The sequence below is a fragment of the Nothobranchius furzeri genome, chromosome 7 (genome assembly GCF_043380555.1).
Source record: "Nothobranchius furzeri strain GRZ-AD chromosome 7, NfurGRZ-RIMD1, whole genome shotgun sequence".
Lineage (NCBI taxonomy): Eukaryota > Metazoa > Chordata > Actinopteri > Cyprinodontiformes > Nothobranchiidae > Nothobranchius > Nothobranchius furzeri.
The window spans coordinates 42343223-42360261 of record NC_091747.1 but is presented as its reverse complement, the minus strand read 5'-3'; the positions used below and the strand labels follow the sequence as shown (position 1 = coordinate 42360261).

At 37.2% G+C, this 17039-nt stretch overlaps 22 non-coding genes across 22 annotated transcripts; 9 read left to right on the top strand and 13 right to left on the bottom strand.

The window, feature by feature from the left end:
- Nucleotides 1-176: 176 nt before the first annotated feature.
- Nucleotides 177-249, bottom strand: trnak-uuu (transfer RNA lysine (anticodon UUU)). Its single transcript has one exon. It is a non-coding gene; the product is annotated as a tRNA-Lys (tRNA).
- Nucleotides 250-640: 391 nt separating this feature from the next.
- On the bottom strand, nucleotides 641-749 carry trnal-caa (transfer RNA leucine (anticodon CAA)). Its single transcript has 2 exons — nucleotides 712-749; nucleotides 641-686 (listed from the first exon to the last, which is right to left on the bottom strand). It is a non-coding gene; the product is annotated as a tRNA-Leu (tRNA).
- A 692-nt stretch (nucleotides 750-1441) lies between these two features.
- trnak-uuu (transfer RNA lysine (anticodon UUU)) lies at nucleotides 1442-1514 on the bottom strand. The gene has a single exon. It is a non-coding gene; the product is annotated as a tRNA-Lys (tRNA).
- A 2251-nt stretch (nucleotides 1515-3765) lies between these two features.
- On the top strand, nucleotides 3766-3838 carry trnak-cuu (transfer RNA lysine (anticodon CUU)). The gene has a single exon. It is a non-coding gene; the product is annotated as a tRNA-Lys (tRNA).
- A 239-nt stretch (nucleotides 3839-4077) lies between these two features.
- trnak-uuu (transfer RNA lysine (anticodon UUU)) lies at nucleotides 4078-4150 on the bottom strand. Its single transcript has one exon. It is a non-coding gene; the product is annotated as a tRNA-Lys (tRNA).
- Nucleotides 4151-5043: 893 nt separating this feature from the next.
- On the top strand, nucleotides 5044-5116 carry trnak-cuu (transfer RNA lysine (anticodon CUU)). Its single transcript has one exon. It is a non-coding gene; the product is annotated as a tRNA-Lys (tRNA).
- A 1255-nt stretch (nucleotides 5117-6371) lies between these two features.
- Nucleotides 6372-6444, top strand: trnak-cuu (transfer RNA lysine (anticodon CUU)). The gene has a single exon. It is a non-coding gene; the product is annotated as a tRNA-Lys (tRNA).
- A 238-nt stretch (nucleotides 6445-6682) lies between these two features.
- trnak-uuu (transfer RNA lysine (anticodon UUU)) lies at nucleotides 6683-6755 on the bottom strand. Its single transcript has one exon. It is a non-coding gene; the product is annotated as a tRNA-Lys (tRNA).
- A 452-nt stretch (nucleotides 6756-7207) lies between these two features.
- On the bottom strand, nucleotides 7208-7316 carry trnal-caa (transfer RNA leucine (anticodon CAA)). The gene is made up of 2 exons: nucleotides 7279-7316; nucleotides 7208-7253 (listed from the first exon to the last, which is right to left on the bottom strand). It is a non-coding gene; the product is annotated as a tRNA-Leu (tRNA).
- Nucleotides 7317-7697: 381 nt separating this feature from the next.
- trnak-cuu (transfer RNA lysine (anticodon CUU)) lies at nucleotides 7698-7770 on the top strand. The gene has a single exon. It is a non-coding gene; the product is annotated as a tRNA-Lys (tRNA).
- A 239-nt stretch (nucleotides 7771-8009) lies between these two features.
- trnak-uuu (transfer RNA lysine (anticodon UUU)) lies at nucleotides 8010-8082 on the bottom strand. The gene has a single exon. It is a non-coding gene; the product is annotated as a tRNA-Lys (tRNA).
- Nucleotides 8083-9074: 992 nt separating this feature from the next.
- On the top strand, nucleotides 9075-9147 carry trnak-cuu (transfer RNA lysine (anticodon CUU)). The gene has a single exon. It is a non-coding gene; the product is annotated as a tRNA-Lys (tRNA).
- Nucleotides 9148-9385: 238 nt separating this feature from the next.
- trnak-uuu (transfer RNA lysine (anticodon UUU)) lies at nucleotides 9386-9458 on the bottom strand. The gene has a single exon. It is a non-coding gene; the product is annotated as a tRNA-Lys (tRNA).
- A 2288-nt stretch (nucleotides 9459-11746) lies between these two features.
- On the top strand, nucleotides 11747-11819 carry trnak-cuu (transfer RNA lysine (anticodon CUU)). The gene has a single exon. It is a non-coding gene; the product is annotated as a tRNA-Lys (tRNA).
- A 238-nt stretch (nucleotides 11820-12057) lies between these two features.
- Nucleotides 12058-12130, bottom strand: trnak-uuu (transfer RNA lysine (anticodon UUU)). Its single transcript has one exon. It is a non-coding gene; the product is annotated as a tRNA-Lys (tRNA).
- A 431-nt stretch (nucleotides 12131-12561) lies between these two features.
- Nucleotides 12562-12670, bottom strand: trnal-caa (transfer RNA leucine (anticodon CAA)). The gene is made up of 2 exons: nucleotides 12633-12670; nucleotides 12562-12607 (listed from the first exon to the last, which is right to left on the bottom strand). It is a non-coding gene; the product is annotated as a tRNA-Leu (tRNA).
- A 381-nt stretch (nucleotides 12671-13051) lies between these two features.
- trnak-cuu (transfer RNA lysine (anticodon CUU)) lies at nucleotides 13052-13124 on the top strand. Its single transcript has one exon. It is a non-coding gene; the product is annotated as a tRNA-Lys (tRNA).
- Nucleotides 13125-13907: 783 nt separating this feature from the next.
- trnal-caa (transfer RNA leucine (anticodon CAA)) lies at nucleotides 13908-14016 on the bottom strand. The gene is made up of 2 exons: nucleotides 13979-14016; nucleotides 13908-13953 (listed from the first exon to the last, which is right to left on the bottom strand). It is a non-coding gene; the product is annotated as a tRNA-Leu (tRNA).
- A 381-nt stretch (nucleotides 14017-14397) lies between these two features.
- trnak-cuu (transfer RNA lysine (anticodon CUU)) lies at nucleotides 14398-14470 on the top strand. The gene has a single exon. It is a non-coding gene; the product is annotated as a tRNA-Lys (tRNA).
- A 238-nt stretch (nucleotides 14471-14708) lies between these two features.
- On the bottom strand, nucleotides 14709-14781 carry trnak-uuu (transfer RNA lysine (anticodon UUU)). Its single transcript has one exon. It is a non-coding gene; the product is annotated as a tRNA-Lys (tRNA).
- A 933-nt stretch (nucleotides 14782-15714) lies between these two features.
- trnak-cuu (transfer RNA lysine (anticodon CUU)) lies at nucleotides 15715-15787 on the top strand. The gene has a single exon. It is a non-coding gene; the product is annotated as a tRNA-Lys (tRNA).
- An 807-nt stretch (nucleotides 15788-16594) lies between these two features.
- On the bottom strand, nucleotides 16595-16703 carry trnal-caa (transfer RNA leucine (anticodon CAA)). Its single transcript has 2 exons — nucleotides 16666-16703; nucleotides 16595-16640 (listed from the first exon to the last, which is right to left on the bottom strand). It is a non-coding gene; the product is annotated as a tRNA-Leu (tRNA).
- Nucleotides 16704-17039: the final 336 nt, after the last annotated feature.

Genomic DNA, 17039 nt, shown 5'->3' with positions numbered 1-17039 from the left:
GTTTGCTTGAAAAACAGAAATTGTTGCCATAGATTGGGGGAAGTTTTAAGCTCAGACAACACTAAGAAAAACTCAAATAAAGTCCCAAATTCTCATGCAAGCACCTGCAATTCTTCTCACAAAAGAACTAGTAGAAAGATTACACATGAATAGACAGATGTTGCCTTTAGAATCTATACCTAACATGGGACTTGAACCCATGACCCTGAGATTAAAAGTCTCATGCTCTACCGGCTGAGCTAGTCAGGCTACAAAATGATTACAGACAGAAACAGAGTAAAATAGTCAGATAGATAGATAGATAGATAGATAGATAGATAGATAGATAGATAGATAGATTCTTTCTTTCATTCATTCATTGGTTGATGACACTGTAAAAAAGTTTGTCACATAAGCGCACAAATCTTCAAATGAGTGGCACAGTAGTTATTTTTAAGTTTTTTTATTTTAGATAACAACATTGTTAACAGAAAAGCACTTTTCTAAAAAATTTAGAAAAAGACCAACATATGTCTTTCTGCAGATCTGTACACCAAAGATACACCCACCCATCTTTGAATAAATTGCTCTTGATAGCATCCAGAGATCTTTATTCTTGAGATAAAATTAATCATAAAACTTTGTTTCTAGTTAATGAATGTGTCAAGAGTGGGATTTGAACCCACGCCTCCTAATGGAGACCAGAATCCCCATATTGGAATGGAAGCAATGCTTGAATCTGGCGCCTTTGACCGCTCGGCCATCTTGACTGAAGATTGGAGTTGTATAATAAAGTTGCAGAGGTTGAATTGTGACCTACCCTCTGAAGATGTCCTTTGCTATTTCATTGACTTTGTAGAACCACTTATCCCAAGTAAGACTGCTGGCTGTGATAATGAATACAATTGATAAGTTGTAAGTTTGGTCAAATGTCTGAAATGAAGTTGCCCAATCAAAAGCTATTGTTTTCATTCAAGTTCTACCCATTCCCAAAACACTTTGGATCTTTAGAAGATTGTTGTTCAACTTCAAAAGCTCTTTTATTGTTACTGAGTTACAGTAATTTGTTGTATCTGAAGGACCAGGGCAACAAACCCTGTATGGCAAAACAGTGTCACCTCACGTTGTCAAACTTGTCAAGATTGTCAAATGCCTGACTAGCTCAGTCGGTAGAGCATGAGACTCTTAATTTCAGGGTTGTGGGTTCGAGCCCCACGTTGGGTGCTTAGGGATTTGACAGAGTATGTTTTCATGCAGTGTCACCAGTTTACCCTGAATCAAAATGCGTTTGCTTGAAAAACAGAAATTGTTGCCATAGATTGGGGGAAGTTTTAAGCTCAGACAACACTAAGAAAAACTCAAATAAAGTCCCAAATTCTCATGCAAGCACCTGCAATTCTTCTCACAAAAGAACTAGTAGAAAGATTACACATGAATAGACAGATGTTGCCTTTAGAATCTATGCCTAACATGGGACTTGAACCCATGACCCTGAGATTAAAAGTCTCATGCTCTACCGGCTGAGCTAGTCAGGCTACAAAATGATTACAGACAGAAACAGAGTAAAATAGTCAGATAGATAGATAGATAGATAGATAGATAGATAGATAGATAGATAGATAGATTCTTTCATTCATTCATTCATTGGTTGATGACACTGTAAAAAAGTTTGTCACATAAGCGCACAAATCTTCAAATGAGTGGCACAGTAGTTATTTTTAAGTTTTTTTATGTTAGATAACAACATTGTTAACAGAAAAGCACTTTTCTAAAAAATTTAGAAAAAGACCAACATATGTCTTTCTGCAGATCTGTACACCAAAGATACACCCACCCATCTTTGAATAAATTGCTCCTGATAGCGTCCTGAGATCTTTATTCTTGAGATAAAATTAATCATAAGTCTTTGTTACTAGTTAATGAATGTGTCAAGAGTGGGATTTGAACCCACGCCTCCTACTGGAGACCTGAATCCCCACATTGGAATGGAAGCAATGCTTGAGTCTGGCGTCTTTGACCGCTCGGCCATCTTGACTGAAGATTGGAGTGGTATAATAAAGTTGCAGAGGTTGAATTGTGACCTACCCTCTGAAGTTGTCCTTTGCTATTTCATTGACCTTTTAGAACCACTTTTCCCAAGTAAGACTGCTGGCTGTGATAATGAATACAATCGATAAGTTGTAAGTTTGATCAAATGTCTGAAATGAAGTTGCCCAATCAAAAGCAATTGTTTTCATTCAAGTTCTACCCATTCCCAAAACACTTTGGATCTTTAGGAGATTGGTGTTCAACTTCAAAAGCTCTTTTATTGTTACTGAGTTACAGTAATTTGTTGTATCTGAAGGACAGGGGAAACAAATCCTGTATGGCAAAACAGTGTCACCTCACGTTGTCAAACTTGTCAAGATTGTCAAATGCCCGACTAGCTCAGTCGGTAGAGCATGAGACTCTTAATCTCAGGGTCGTGGGTTCAAGCCCCAAGCTGGGCGCCTAGGCCTCTGACAGAGTATGTTTTCATGCAGTGTCACCAGTTTACCCTGAATCAAAATGCGTTTGCTTGAAAAACAGAAATTGTTGCCATCGATTGGGGGAAGTTTTAACCTCAGACAACACTAAGAAAAAATGCAAATAAAGTCCCAAATTCTTATGCCAGCACCTGCAATTCTTCTCACAAAAGAACTAGTAGAAAGATTACACATGAATAAACAGATGTTGCCTTTAGAATCTTAAACATGGGACTTGAACCCATGACCCTGAGATTAAAAGTCTCATGCTCTACCGGCTGAGCTAGTCAGGCTACAAAATGATTACAGACAGAAACAGAGTAAAATAGTCAGATAGATAGATAGATAGATAGATAGATAGATAGATAGATAGATAGATAGATGATAGATAGATAGATAGATAGATAGATAGATAGATAGATAGATAGATAGATAGATGATAGATAGATAGATAGATAGATAGATAGATAGATAGATAGATAGATAGATAGATAGATTTAATCTTTCATTCATTCATTGGTTGATGACACTGTAAAAAAGTTTGTCACATAAGCGCACAAATCTTCAAATGAGTGGCACAGTAGTTATTTTTAAGTTTTTATTTTAGATAACATTGTTAACAGAAAAGCACTTTACTAAAAAATTTAGAAAAAGACCAACATATGTCTTTCTGCAGATCTGTACACCAAAGATACACCCACCCATCTTTGAATAAATTGCTCTTGATAGCGTCCAGAGATCTTTATTCTTGAGATAAAATTAATCATAAACCTTTGTTTCTAGTTAATGAATGTGTCAAGATAGGGATTTGAACCCACGCTCCTACTGGAGACCAGAATCCCCATATTGGAATGGAAGCAACGCTTGAATCTGGCGCCTTTGACCGCTCGGCCATCTTGACTGAAGATTGGAGTAGTATAATAAAGTTGCAGAGGTTGAATTGTGACCTACCCTCTGAAGTTGTCCTTTGCTATTTCATTGACTTTGTAGAACCACTTATCCCAAGTAAGACTGCTGGCTGTGATAATGAATACAATTGATAAGTTGTAAGTTTGGTCAAATGTCTGAAATGAAGTTGCCCAATCAAAAGCTATTGTTTTCATTCAAGTTCTACCCATTCCCAAAACACTTTGGATCTTTAGAAGATTGTTGTTCAACTTCAAAAGCTCTTTTATTGTTACTGAGTTACAGTAATTTGTTGTATCTGAAGGACCAGGGCAACAAACCCTGTATGGCAAAACAGTGTCACCTCACGTTGTCAAACTTGTCAAGATTGTCAAATGCCCGACTAGCTCAGTCGGTAGAGCATGAGACTCTTAATCTCAGGGTCGTGGGTTCGAGCCCCACGTTGGGTGCTTAGGCCTTTGACAGAGTATGTTTTCATGGAGTGTCACCAGTTTACCCTGAATCAAAATGCGTTTGCTTGAAAAACAGAAATTGTTGCCATAGATAGGGGGAAGTTTTAAGGTCAGACAACAATAAGAAAAAACTCAAATAAAGTCCCAAATTCTCATGCAAGCACCTGCAATTCTTCTCACAAAAGAACTAGTAGAAAGATTACACATGAATAGACAGATGTTGCCTTTAGAATCTATGCCTAACATGGGACTTGAACCCATGACCCTGAGATTAAAAGTCTCATGCTCTACCGGCTGAGCTAGTCAGGCTACAAAATGATTACAGACAGAAACAGAGTAAAATAGTCAGATAGATAGATAGATAGATAGATAGATAGATAGATAGATAGATAGATAGATAGATAGATAGATTCTTTCATTCAATCATTCATTGGTTGATGACACTGTAAAAAAGTTTGTCACATAAGCGCACAAATCTTCAAATGAGTGGCACAGTAGTTATTTTTAAGTTTTTTTATGTTAGATAACAACATTGTTAACAGAAAAGCACTTTTCTAAAAAATTTAGAAAAAGACCAACATATGTCTTTCTGCAGATCTGTACACCAAAGATACACCCACCCATCTTTGAATAAATTGCTCTTGATAGCGTCCTGAGATCTTTATTCTTGAGATAAAATTAATCATAAGTCTTTGTTACTAGTTAATGAATGTGTCAAGAGTGGGATTTGAACCCACGCCTCCTACTGGAGACCTGAATCCCCACATTGGAATGGAAGCAATGCTTGAGTCTGGCGTCTTTGACCGCTCGGCCATCTTGACTGAAGATTGGAGTGGTATAATAAATTTGCAGAGGTTGAATTGTGACCTACCCTCTGAAGTTGTCCTTTGCTATTTCATTGACCTTTTAGAACCACTTATCCCAAGTAAGACTGCTGGCTGTGATAATGAATACAATCGATAAGTTGTAAGTTTGATCAAATGTCTGAAATGAAGTTGCCCAATCAAAAGCAATTGTTTTCATTCAAGTTCTACCCATTCCCAAAACACTTTGGATCTTTAGGAGATTGGTGTTCAACTTCAAAAGCTCTTTTATTGTTACTGAGTTACAGTAATTTGTTGTATCTGAAGGACAGGGGAAACAAATCCTGTATGGCAAAACAGTGTCACCTCACGTTGTCAAACTTGTCAAGATTGTCAAATGCCCGACTAGCTCAGTCGGTAGAGCATGAGACTCTTAATCTCAGGGTCGTGGGTTCAAGCCCCAAGTTGGGCGCCTAGGCCTCTGACAGAGTATGTTTTCATGCAGTGTCACCAGTTTACCCTGAATCAAAATGCGTTTGCTTGAAAAACAGAAATTGTTGCCATCGATTGGGGGAAGTTTTAAGCTCAGACAACACTAAGAAAAAATGCAAATAAAGTCCCAAATTCTTATGCCAGCACCTGCAATTCTTCTCACAAAAGAACTAGTAGAAAGATTACACATGAATAAACAGATGTTGCCTTTAGAATCTTAAACATGGGACTTGAACCCATGACCCTGAGATTAAAAGTCTCATGCTCTACCGGCTGAGCTAGTCAGGCTACAAAATGATTACAGACAGAAACAGAGTAAAATAGTCAGATAGATAGATAGATAGATAGATAGATAGATAGATAGATAGATAGATAGATAGATAGATAGATAGATAGATAGATAGATAGATAGATAGATAGATAGATAGATAGATAGATAGATAGATTTAATCTTTCATTCATTCATTGGTTGATGACACTGTAAAAAAGTTTGTCACATAAGCGCACAAATCTTCAAATGAGTGGCACAGTAGTTATTTTTAAGTTTTTATTTTAGATAACAACATTGTTAACAGAAAAGCACTTTACTAAAAAATTTAGAAAAAGACCAACATATGTCTTTCTGCAGATCTGTACACCAAAGATACACCCACCCATCTTTGAATAAATTGCTCTTGATAGCGTCCAGAGATCTTTATTCTTGAGATAAAATTAATCATAAACCTTTGTTTCTAGTTAATGAATGTGTCAAGATTGGGATTTGAACCCACGCCTGCTACTGGAGACCAGAATCCCCATATTGGAATGGAAGCAACGCTTGAATCTGGCGCCTTTGACCGCTCGGCCATCTTGACTGAAGATTGGAGTAGTATAATAAAGTTGCAGAGGTTGAATTGTGACCTACCCTCTGAAGTTGTCCTTTGCTATTTCATTGACTTTGTAGAACCACTTATCCCAAGTAAGACTGCTGGCTGTAATAATGAATACAATTGATAAGTTGTAAGTTTGGTCAAATGTCTGAAATGAAGTTGCCCAATCAAAAGCTATTGTTTTCATTCAAGTTCTACCCATTCCCAAAACACTTTGGATCTTTAGAAGATTGTTGTTCAACTTCAAAAGCTCTTTTATTGTTACTGAGTTACAGTAATTTGTTGTATCTGAAGGACCAGGGCAACAAACCCTGTATGGCAAAACAGTGTCACCTCACGTTGTCAAACTTGTCAAGATTGTCAAATGCCCGACTAGCTCAGTCGGTAGAGCATGAGACTCTTAATCTCAGGGTCGTGGGTTCGAGCCCCACGTTGGGTGCTTAGGCCTTTGACAGAGTATGTTTTCATGCAGTGTCACCAGTTTACCCTGAATCAAAATGCGTTTGCTTGAAAAACAGAAATTGTTGCCATAGATTGGGGGAAGTTTTAAGCTCAGACAACACTAAGAAAAACTCAAATAAATTCCCAAATTCTCATGCAAGCACCTGCAATTCTTCTCACAAAAGAACTAGTAGAATGATTACACATGAATAGACAGATGTTGCCTTTAGAATCTATGCCTAACATGGGACTTGAACCCATGACCCTGAGATTAAAAGTCTCATGCTCTACCGGCTGAGCTAGTCAGGCTACAAAATGATTACAGACAGAAACAGAGTAAAATAGTCAGATAGATAGATAGATAGATAGATAGATAGATAGATAGATAGATAGATAGATAGATAGATAGATAGATAGATAGATAGATAGATAGATAGATAGATAGATAGATAGATAGATTTAATCTTTCATTCATTCATTGGTTGATGACACTGTAAAAAAGTTTGTCACATAAGCGCACAAATCTTCAAATGAGTGGCACAGTAGTTATTTTTAAGTTTTTTTTATTTTAGATAACAACATTGTTAACAGAAAAGCACTTTTCTAAAAAATTTATAAAAAGACCAACATATGTCTTTCTGCAGATCTGTACACCAAAGATACACCCACCCATCTTTGAATAAATTGCTCTTGATAGCGTCCAGAGATCTTTATTCTTGAGATAAAATTAATCATAAACCTTTGTTTCTAGTTAATGAATGTGTCAAGAGTGGGACTTGAACCCACGCCTCCTCCTGGAGACCAGAATCCCCATATTGGAATGGAAGCAATGCTTGAGTCTGGCGCCTTTGACCGCTCGGCCATCTTGACTGAAGATTGGAGTTGTATAATAAAGTTGCATAGGTTGAATTGTGACCTACCCTCTGAAGTTGTCCTTTGCTATTTCATTGACTTTGTAGAACCACGAATCCCAAGTAAGACTGCTGGCTGTGATAATGAATACAATCGATAAGATGTAAGTTTGGTCAAATGTCTGAAATGAAGTTGCCCAATCAAAAGCAATTGTTTTCATTCAAGTTCTACCCATTCCCAAAACACTTTGGATCTTTAGAAGATTGGTGTTCAACTTCAAAAGCTCTTTTATTGTTACTGAGTTACAGTAATCTGTTGTATCTGAAGGACCAGGGCAACAAACCCTGTATGGCAAAACAGTGTCACCTCACGTTGTCAAACTTGTCAAGATTGTCAAATGCCCGACTAGCTCAGTCGGTAGAGCATGAGACTCTTAATCTCAGGGTCGTGGGTTCGAGCCCCACGTTGGGTGCTTAGGCCTTTGACAGAGAATGTTTTCATGCAGTGTCACCAGCTTACCCTGAATCAAAATGTGTTTGCTTGAAAAACAGAAATTGTTGCCATAGATTGGGGGAAGTTTTAAGCTCAGACAACACTAAGAAAAAACTCAAATAACGTCCCAAATTCTTATGCCAGAACCTGCAATTCTTCTCACAAAAGAACTAGTAGAAAGATTACACATGAATAGACAGATGTTGCCTTAAGAACGTATGCCTAACATGGGACTTGAACCCATGACCCTGAGATTAAAAGTCTCATGCTCTACCGGCTGAGCTAGTCAGGCTTCAAAATGATTACAGACAGAAACAGAGTAAAATAGTCAGATAGATAGATAGATAGATAGATAGATAGATAGATAGATAGATAGATAGATAGATAGATAGATAGATAGATAGATAGATAGATAGATAGATAGATAGATAGATAGATAGATAGATAAATAGATGATAGATAGATAGATAGATAGATAGATAGATAGATAGATTCTTTCTTTCATTCATTCATTGGTTGATGACACTGTAAAAAAGTTTGTCACATAAGCGCACAAATCTTCAAATGAGTGGCACAGTAGTTATTTTTAAGTTTTTTTATTTTAGATAACAACATTGTTAACAGAAAAGCACTTTTCTAAAAAATTTAGAAAAAGACCAACATATGTCTTTCTGCAGATCTGTACAGCAAAGATACACCCACCCATCTTTGAATAAATTGCTCTTGATAGCGTCCAGAGATCTTTATTCTTGAGATAAAATTAATCATAAACCTTTGTTTCTAGTTAATGAATGTGTCAAGATTGGGATTTGAACCCACGCCTCCTACTGGAGATCAGAATCCCCATATTGGAATGGAAGCAATGCTTGAATCTGGCGCCTTTGACCGCTCGGCCATCTTGACTGAAGATTGGAGTTGTATAATAAAGTTGCAGAGGTTGAATTGTGACCTACCCTCTGAAGTTGTCCTTTGCTATTTCATTGACTTTGTAGAACCACTTATCCCAAGTAAGACTGCTGGCCGTGATAATGAATACAATTGATAAGTTGTAAGTTTGGTCAAATGTCTGAAATGAAGTTGCCCAATCAAAAGCTATTGTTTTCATTCAAGTTCTACCCATTCCCAAAACACTTTGGATCTTTAGAAGATTGTTGTTCAACTTCAAAAGCTCTTTTATTGTTACTGAGTTACAGTAATTTGTTTTATCTGAAGGACCAGGGCAACAAACCCTGTATGGCAAAACAGTGTCACCTCACGTTGTCAAACTTGTCAAGATTGTTAAATGCCCGACTAGCTCAGTCGGTAGAGCATGAGACTCTTAATCTCAGGGTCGTGGGTTCGAGCCCCACGTTGGGTGCTTAGGCCTTTGACAGAGTATGTTTTCATGCAGTGTCACCAGTTTACCCTGAATCAAAATGCGTTTGCTTGAAAAACAGAAATTGTTGCCATAGATTGGGGGAAGTTTTAAGCTCAGACAACACTAAGAAAAACTAAAATAAAGTCCCAAATTCTCATGCAAGCACCTGCAATTCTTCTCACAAAAGAACTAGTAGAAAGATTACACATGAATAGACAGATTTTGCCTTTAGAATCTATACCTAACATGGGACTTGAACCCATGACCCTGAGATTAAAAGTCTCATGCTCTACCGGCTGAGCTAGTCAGGCTACAAAATGATTACAGACAGAAACAGAGTAAAATAGTCAGATAGATAGATAGATAGATAGATAGATAGATAGATAGATAGATAGATAGATAGATAGATAGATAGATAGATAGATAGATAGATAGATAGATAGATAGATAGATAGATAGATTCTTTCATTCATTCATTCATTGGTTGATGACACTGTAAAAAAGTTTGTCACATAAGCGCACAAATCTTCAAATGAGTGGCACAGTAGTTATTTTTAAGTTTTTTATGTTAGATAACAACATTGTTAACAGAAAAGCACTTTTCTAAAAAATTTAGAAAAAGACCAACATATGTCTTTCTGCAGATCTGTACACCAAAGATACACCCACCCATCTTTGAATAAATTGCTCCTGATAGCGTCCTGAGATCTTTATTCTTGAGATAAAATTAATCATAAGTCTTTGTTACTAGCTAATGAATGTGTCAAGAGTGGGATTTGAACCCACGCCTCCTACTGGAGACCTGAATCCCCACATTGGAATGGAAGCAATGCTTGAGTCTGGCGTCTTTGACCGCTCGGCCATCTTGACTGAAGATTGGAGTTGTATAATAAAGTTGCAGAGGTTGAATTGTGACCTACCCTCTGAAGTTGTCCTTTGCTATTTCATTGACCTTTTAGAACCACTTATCCCAAGTAAGACTGCTGGCTGTGATAATGAATACAATCGATAAGTTGTAAGTTTGATCAAATGTCTGAAATGAAGTTGCCCAATCAAAAGCAATTGTTTTCATTCAAGTTCTACCCATTCCCAAAACACTTTGGATCTTTAGGAGATTGGTGTTCAACTTCAAAAGCTCTTTTATTGTTACTGAGTTACAGTAATTTGTTGTATCTGAAGGACAGGGGAAACAAATCCTGTATGGCAAAACAGTGTCACCTCACGTTGTCAAACTTGTCAAGATTGTCAAATGCCCGACTAGCTCAGTCGGTAGAGCATGAGACTCTTAATCTCAGGGTTGTGGGTTCAAGCCCCAAGTTGGGCGCCTAGGCCTCTGACAGAGTATGTTTTCATGCAGTGTCACCATTTTACCCTGAATCAAAATGCGTTTGCTTGAAAAACAGAAATTGTTGCCATCGATTGGGGGAAGTTTTAAGCTCAGACAACACTAAGAAAAAACGCAAATAAAGTCCCAAATTCTTATGCCAGCACCTGCAATTCTTCTCACAAAAGAACTAGTAGAAAGATTACACATGAATAAACAGATGTTGCCTTTAGAATCTTAAACATGGGACTTGAACCCATGACCCTGAGATCAAAAGTCTCATGCTCTACCGGCTGAGCTAGTCAGGCTACAAAATGATTACAGACAGAAACAGAGTAAAATAGTCAGATAGATAGATAGATAGATAGATAGATAGATAGATAGATAGATAGATAGATAGATAGATAGATAGATAGATAGATAGATAGATAGATAGATAGATAGATAGATAGATAGATAGATCGATAGATAGATAGATAGATAGATTTAATCTTTCATTCATTCATTGGTTGATGACACTGTAAAAAAGTTTGTCACATAAGCGCACAAATCTTCAAATGAGTGGCACAGTAGTTATTTTTAAGTTTTTATTTTAGATAACAACATTGTTAACAGAAAAGCACTTTACTAAAAAATTTAGAAAAAGACCAACATATGTCTTTCTGCAGATCTGTACACCAAAGATACACCCACCCATCTTTGAATAAATTGCTCTTGATAGCGTCCAGAGATCTTTATTCTTGAGATAAAATTAATCATAAACCTTTGTTTCTAGTTAATGAATGTGTCAAGATTGGGATTTGAACCCACGCCTCCTACTGGAGACCAGAATCCCCATATTGGAATGGAAGAAATGCTTGAATCTGGCGCCTTTGACCGCTCGGCCATCTTGACTGAAGATTGGAGTAGTATAATAAAGTTGCAGAGGTTGAATTGTGACCTACCCTCTGAAGTTGTCCTTTGCTATTTCATTGACTTTGTAGAACCACTTATCCCAAGTAAGACTGCTGGCTGTGATAATGAATACAATTGATAAGTTGTAAGTTTGGTCAAATGTCTGAAATGAAGTTGCCCAATCAAAAGCTATTGTTTTCATTCAAGTTCTACCCATTCCCAAAACACTTTGGATCTTTAGAAGATTGTTGTTCAACTTCAAAAGCTCTTTTATTGTTACTGAGTTACAGTAATTTGTTGTATCTGAAGGACCAGGGCAACAAACCCTGTATGGCAAAACAGTGTCACCTCACGTTGTCAAACTTGTCAAGATTGTCAAATGCCCGACTAGCTCAGTCGGTAGAGCATGAGACTCTTAATCTCAGGGTCGTGGGTTCGAGCCCCACGTTGGGTGCTTAGGCCTTTGACAGAGTATGTTTTCATGCAGTGTCACCAGTTTACCCTGAATCAAAATGCGTTTGCTTGAAAAACAGAAATTGTTGCCATAGATTGGGGGAAGTTTTAAGCTCAGACAACACTAAGAAAAACTCAAATAAATTCCCAAATTCTCATGCAAGCACCTGCAATTCTTCTCACAAAAGAACTAGTAGAAAGATTACACATGAATAGACAGATGTTGCCTTTAGAATCTATGCCTAACATGGGACTTGAACCCATGACCCTGAGATTAAAAGTCTCATGCTCTACCGGCTGAGCTAGTCAGGCTACAAAATGATTACAGACAGAAACAGAGTAAAATAGTCAGATAGATAGATAGATAGATAGATAGATAGATAGATAGATAGATAGATAGATAGATAGATAGATAGATAGATAGATAGATAGATAGATAGATTCTTTCATTCATTCATTCATTGGTTGATGACACTGTAAAAAAGTTTGTCACATAAGCGCACAAATCTTCAAATGAGTGGCACAGTAGTTATTTTTAAGTTTTTTTATTTTAGATAACAACATTGTTAACAGAAAAGCACTTTTCTAAAAAATTTAGAAAAAGACCAACATATGTCTTTCTGCAGATCTGTACACCAAAGATACACCCACCCATCTTTGAATAAATTGCTCTTGATAGCGTCCAGAGATCTTTATTCTTGAGATAAAATTAATCATAAACCTTTGTTTCTAGTTAATGAATGTGTCAAGAGTGGGACTTGAACCCACGCCTCCTACTGGAGACCAGAATCCCCATATTGGAATGGAAGCAATGCTTGAGTCTGGCGCCTTTGACCGCTCGGCCATCTTGACTGAAGATTGGAGTTGTATAATAAAGTTGCAGAGGTTGAATTGTGACCTCCCCTCTGAAGTTGTCCTTTGCTATTTCATTGACTTTGTAGAACCACGAATCCCAAGTAAGACTGCTGGCTGTGATAATGAATACAATCGATAAGATGTAAGTTTGGTCAAATGTCTGAAATGAAGTTGCCCAATCAAAAGCAATTGTTTTCATTCAAGTTCTACCCATTCCCAAAACACTTTGGATCTTTAGAAGATTGGTGTTCAACTTCAAAAGCTCTTTTATTGTTACTGAGTTACAGTAATCTGTTGTATCTGAAGGACCAGGGCAACAAACCCTGTATGGCAAAACAGTGTCACCTCACGTTGTCAAACTTGTCAAGATTGTCAAATGCCCGACTAGCTCAGTCGGTAGAGCATGAGACTCTTAATCTCAGGGTCGTGGGTTCGAGCCCCACGTTGGGTGGTTAGGCCTTTGACAGAGAATGTTTTCATGCAGTGTCACCAGTTTACCCTGAATCAAAATGTGTTTGCTTGAAAAACAGAAATTGTTGCCATAGATTGGGGGAAGTTTTAAGCTCAGACAACACTAAGAAAAAACTCAAATGACGTCCCAAATTCTTATGCCAGCACCTGCAATTCTTCTCACAAAAGAACTAGTAGAAAGATTACACATGAATAGACAGATGTTGCCTTTAGAACGTATGCCTATCATGGGACTTGAACCCATGACCCTGAGATTAAAAGTCTCATGCTCTACCGGCTGAGCTAGTCAGGCTACAAAATGATTACAGACAGAAACAGAGTAAAATAGTCAGATAGATAGATAGATAGATAGATAGATAGATGATAGATAGATAGATAGATAGATAGATAGATAGATAGATAGATAGATAGATAGATAGATAGATAGATAGATAGATAGATAGATAGATAGATAGATAGATTTAATCTTTCATTCATTCATTGGTTGATGACACTGTAAAAAAGTTTGTCACATAAGCGCACAAATCTTCAAATGAGTGGCACAGTAGTTATTTTTAAGTTTTTTTTATTTTAGATAACAACATTGTTAACAGAAAAGCACTTTTCTAAAAAATTTATAAAAAGACCAACATATGTCTTTCTGCAGATCTGTACACCAAAGATACACCCACCCATCTTTGAATAAATTGCTCTTGATAGCGTCCAGAGATCTTTATTCTTGAGATAAAATTAATCATAAACCTTTGTTTCTAGTTAATGAATGTGTCAAGAGTGGGACTTGAACCCACGCCTCCTCCTGGAGACCAGAATCCCTATATTGGAATGGAAGCAATGCTTGAGTCTGGCGCCTTTGACCGCTCGGCCATCTTGACTGAAGATTGGAGTTGTATAATAAAGTTGCAGAGGTTGAATTGTGACCTACCCTCTGAAGTTGTCCTTTGCTATTTCATTGACTTTGTAGAACCACGAATCCCAAGTAAGACTGCTGGCTGTGATAATGAATACAATCGATAAGATGTAAGTTTGGTCAAATGTCTGAAATGAAGTTGCCCAATCAAAAGCAATTGTTTTCATTCAAGTTCTACCCATTCCCAAAACACTTTGGATCTTTAGAAGATTGTTGTTCAACTTCAAAAGCTCTTTTATTGTTACTGAGTTACAGTAATTTGTTGTATCTGAAGGACCAGGGCAACAAACCCTGTATGGCAAAACAGTGTCACCTCACGTTGTCAAACCTGTCAAGATTGTCAAATGCCTGACTAGCTCAGTCGGTAGAGCATGAGACTCTTAATTTCAGGGTCGTGGGTTCGAGCCCCACGTTGGGTGCTTAGGCCTTTGACAGAGAATCTTTTCATGCAGTGTCACCAGTTTACCCTGAATCAAAATGCGTTTCCTTGAAAAACAGAAATTGTTGCCATAGATTGGGGGAAGTTTTAAGCTCAGACAACACTAAGAAAAACTCAAATAAAGTCCCAAATTCTCATGCAAGCACCTGCAATTCTTCTCACAAAAGAACTAGTAGAAAGATTACACATGAATAGACAGATGTTGCCTTTAGAATCTATGCCTAACATGGGACTTGAACCCATGACCCTGAGATTAAAAGTCTCATGCTCTACCGGCTGAGCTAGTCAGGCTACAAAATGATTACAGACAGAAACAGAGTAAAATAGATAGATAGATAGATAGATAGATAGATAGATAGATAGATAGATAGATAGATAGATAGATAGATAGATAGATAGATAGATAGATAGATAGATAGATAGATGGATAGATTCTTTCATTCATTCATTCATTGGTTGATGACACAGTAAAAAAGTTTGTCACATAAGCGCACAAATCTTCAAATGAGTGGCACAGTAGTTATTTTTAAGTTTTTTTATGTTAGATGACAACATTGTTAACAGAAAAGCACTTTTCTAAAAAATTTAGAAAAAGACCAACATATGTCTTTCTGCAGATCTGTACACCAAAGATACACCCACCCATCTTTGAATAAATTGCTCTTGATAGCGTCCAGAGATCTTTATTCTAGAGATAAAATTATTCATAAACATTTGTTGCTAGTTAATGAATGTGTCAAGAGTAGGATTTGAACCCACGCCTCCTACTGGAGAACAGAATCCCCATATTGGAATGGAAGCAATGCTTGGGTCTGGCGCCTTTGACCGCTCAGCCATCTTGACTGAAGATTGGTGTGGTATAATAAAGTTGCAGAGGTTGAATTGTGACCTACCTTCTGAAGTTGTCCTTTGCTATTTCATTGACCTTGTAGAACCACTTATCCCAAGTAAGACTGCTGGCTGTGATAATGAATACCATCGATAAGTTGTAAGTTTGGTCAAATGTCTGAAATGAAGTTGCCCAATCAAAAGCAATTGTTTTCATTCAAGTTCTACCCATTCCCAAAACACTTTAGATCTGTAGAAGAATGGTGGTCAACTTCAAAAGCTCTTTTATTGTTACTGAGTTACAGTAATTTGTTGTATCTGAAGGACCAGGGAAACAAACCCTGAATGGCAAAACAGTGTCACCTCACGTTGTCAAACTGGTCAAGATTGTCAAATGCCCAACTAGCTCAGTCGGTAGAGCATGAGACTCTTAATTTCAGGGTCGTGGGTTCGAGCCCCACGTTGGGCGCTTAGGCCTTTGACAGAGTATGTTTTCATGCAGTGTCACCAGTTTACCCTGAATCAAAATGCGTTTGCTTGAAAAACAGAAATTGTTGCCATAGATTGGGGGGGAGTTTTAAGCTCAGACAACACTAAGAAAATACTCAAATAATGTCCCAAATTCTTATGCCAGCACCTGCAATTCTTCTGACAAAGAACTAGTAGAAAGATTACACATGAATAGACTGATGTTGCCTTTAGAATCTATGCCTATCATGGGACTTGAACCCATTACCCTGAGATTAAAAGTCTCATGCTCTACCGACTGAGCTAGTCAGGCTACAAAATCATTACAGACAGAAACAGAGTAAAATAGTCAGATAGATAGATAGATAGATAGATAGATAGATAGATAGATAGATAGATAGATAGATAGATAGATAGATAGATAGATAGATAGATAGATAGATAGATAGATAGATAGATAGATAGATAGATAGATAGATAGATAGATAGATAGATAGATAGATAGATTATTTCTTTCATTCATTCATTGGTTGATGACACTGTAAAAAAGTTTGTCACATAAGCGCACAAATCTTCAAATGAGTGGCACAGTAGTTATTTTTAAGTTTTTTTATTTTAGATAACAACATTGTTAACAGAAAAGCACTTTTCTAAAAAATTTAGAAAAAGACCAACATATGTCTTTCTGCAGATCTGTACACCAATGATACACCCACCCATCTTTGAATAAATTGCTCTTGATAGCGTCCAGAGATCTTTATTCTTGAGATAAAATTAATCATAAACCTTTGTTTCTAGTTAATGAATGTGTCAAGAGTGGGATTTGAACCCACGCCTCCTACTGGAGACCAGAATCCCCATATTGGAATGGAAGCAATGCTTGAGTCTGGCGCCTTTGACCGCTCGGCCATCTTGACTGAAGATTGGAGTTGTATAATAAAGTTGCAGAGGTTGAATTGTGACCTCCCCTCTGAAGTTGTCCTTTGCTATTTCATTGACTTTGTAGAACCACTTATCCCAAGTAAGACTGCTGGCTGTGATAATGAATACAATCGATAAGATGTAAGTTTGGTCAAATGTCTGAAATGAAGTTGCCCAATCAAAAGCAATTGTTTTCATTCAAGTTCTACCCATTCCCAAAACACGTTGGATCTTTAGAAGATTGGTGTTCAACTTCAAAAGCTCTTTTATTGTTACTGAGTTACAGTAATTTGTTGTATCTGAAGGACCAGGGCAACAAACCCTGTATGGCA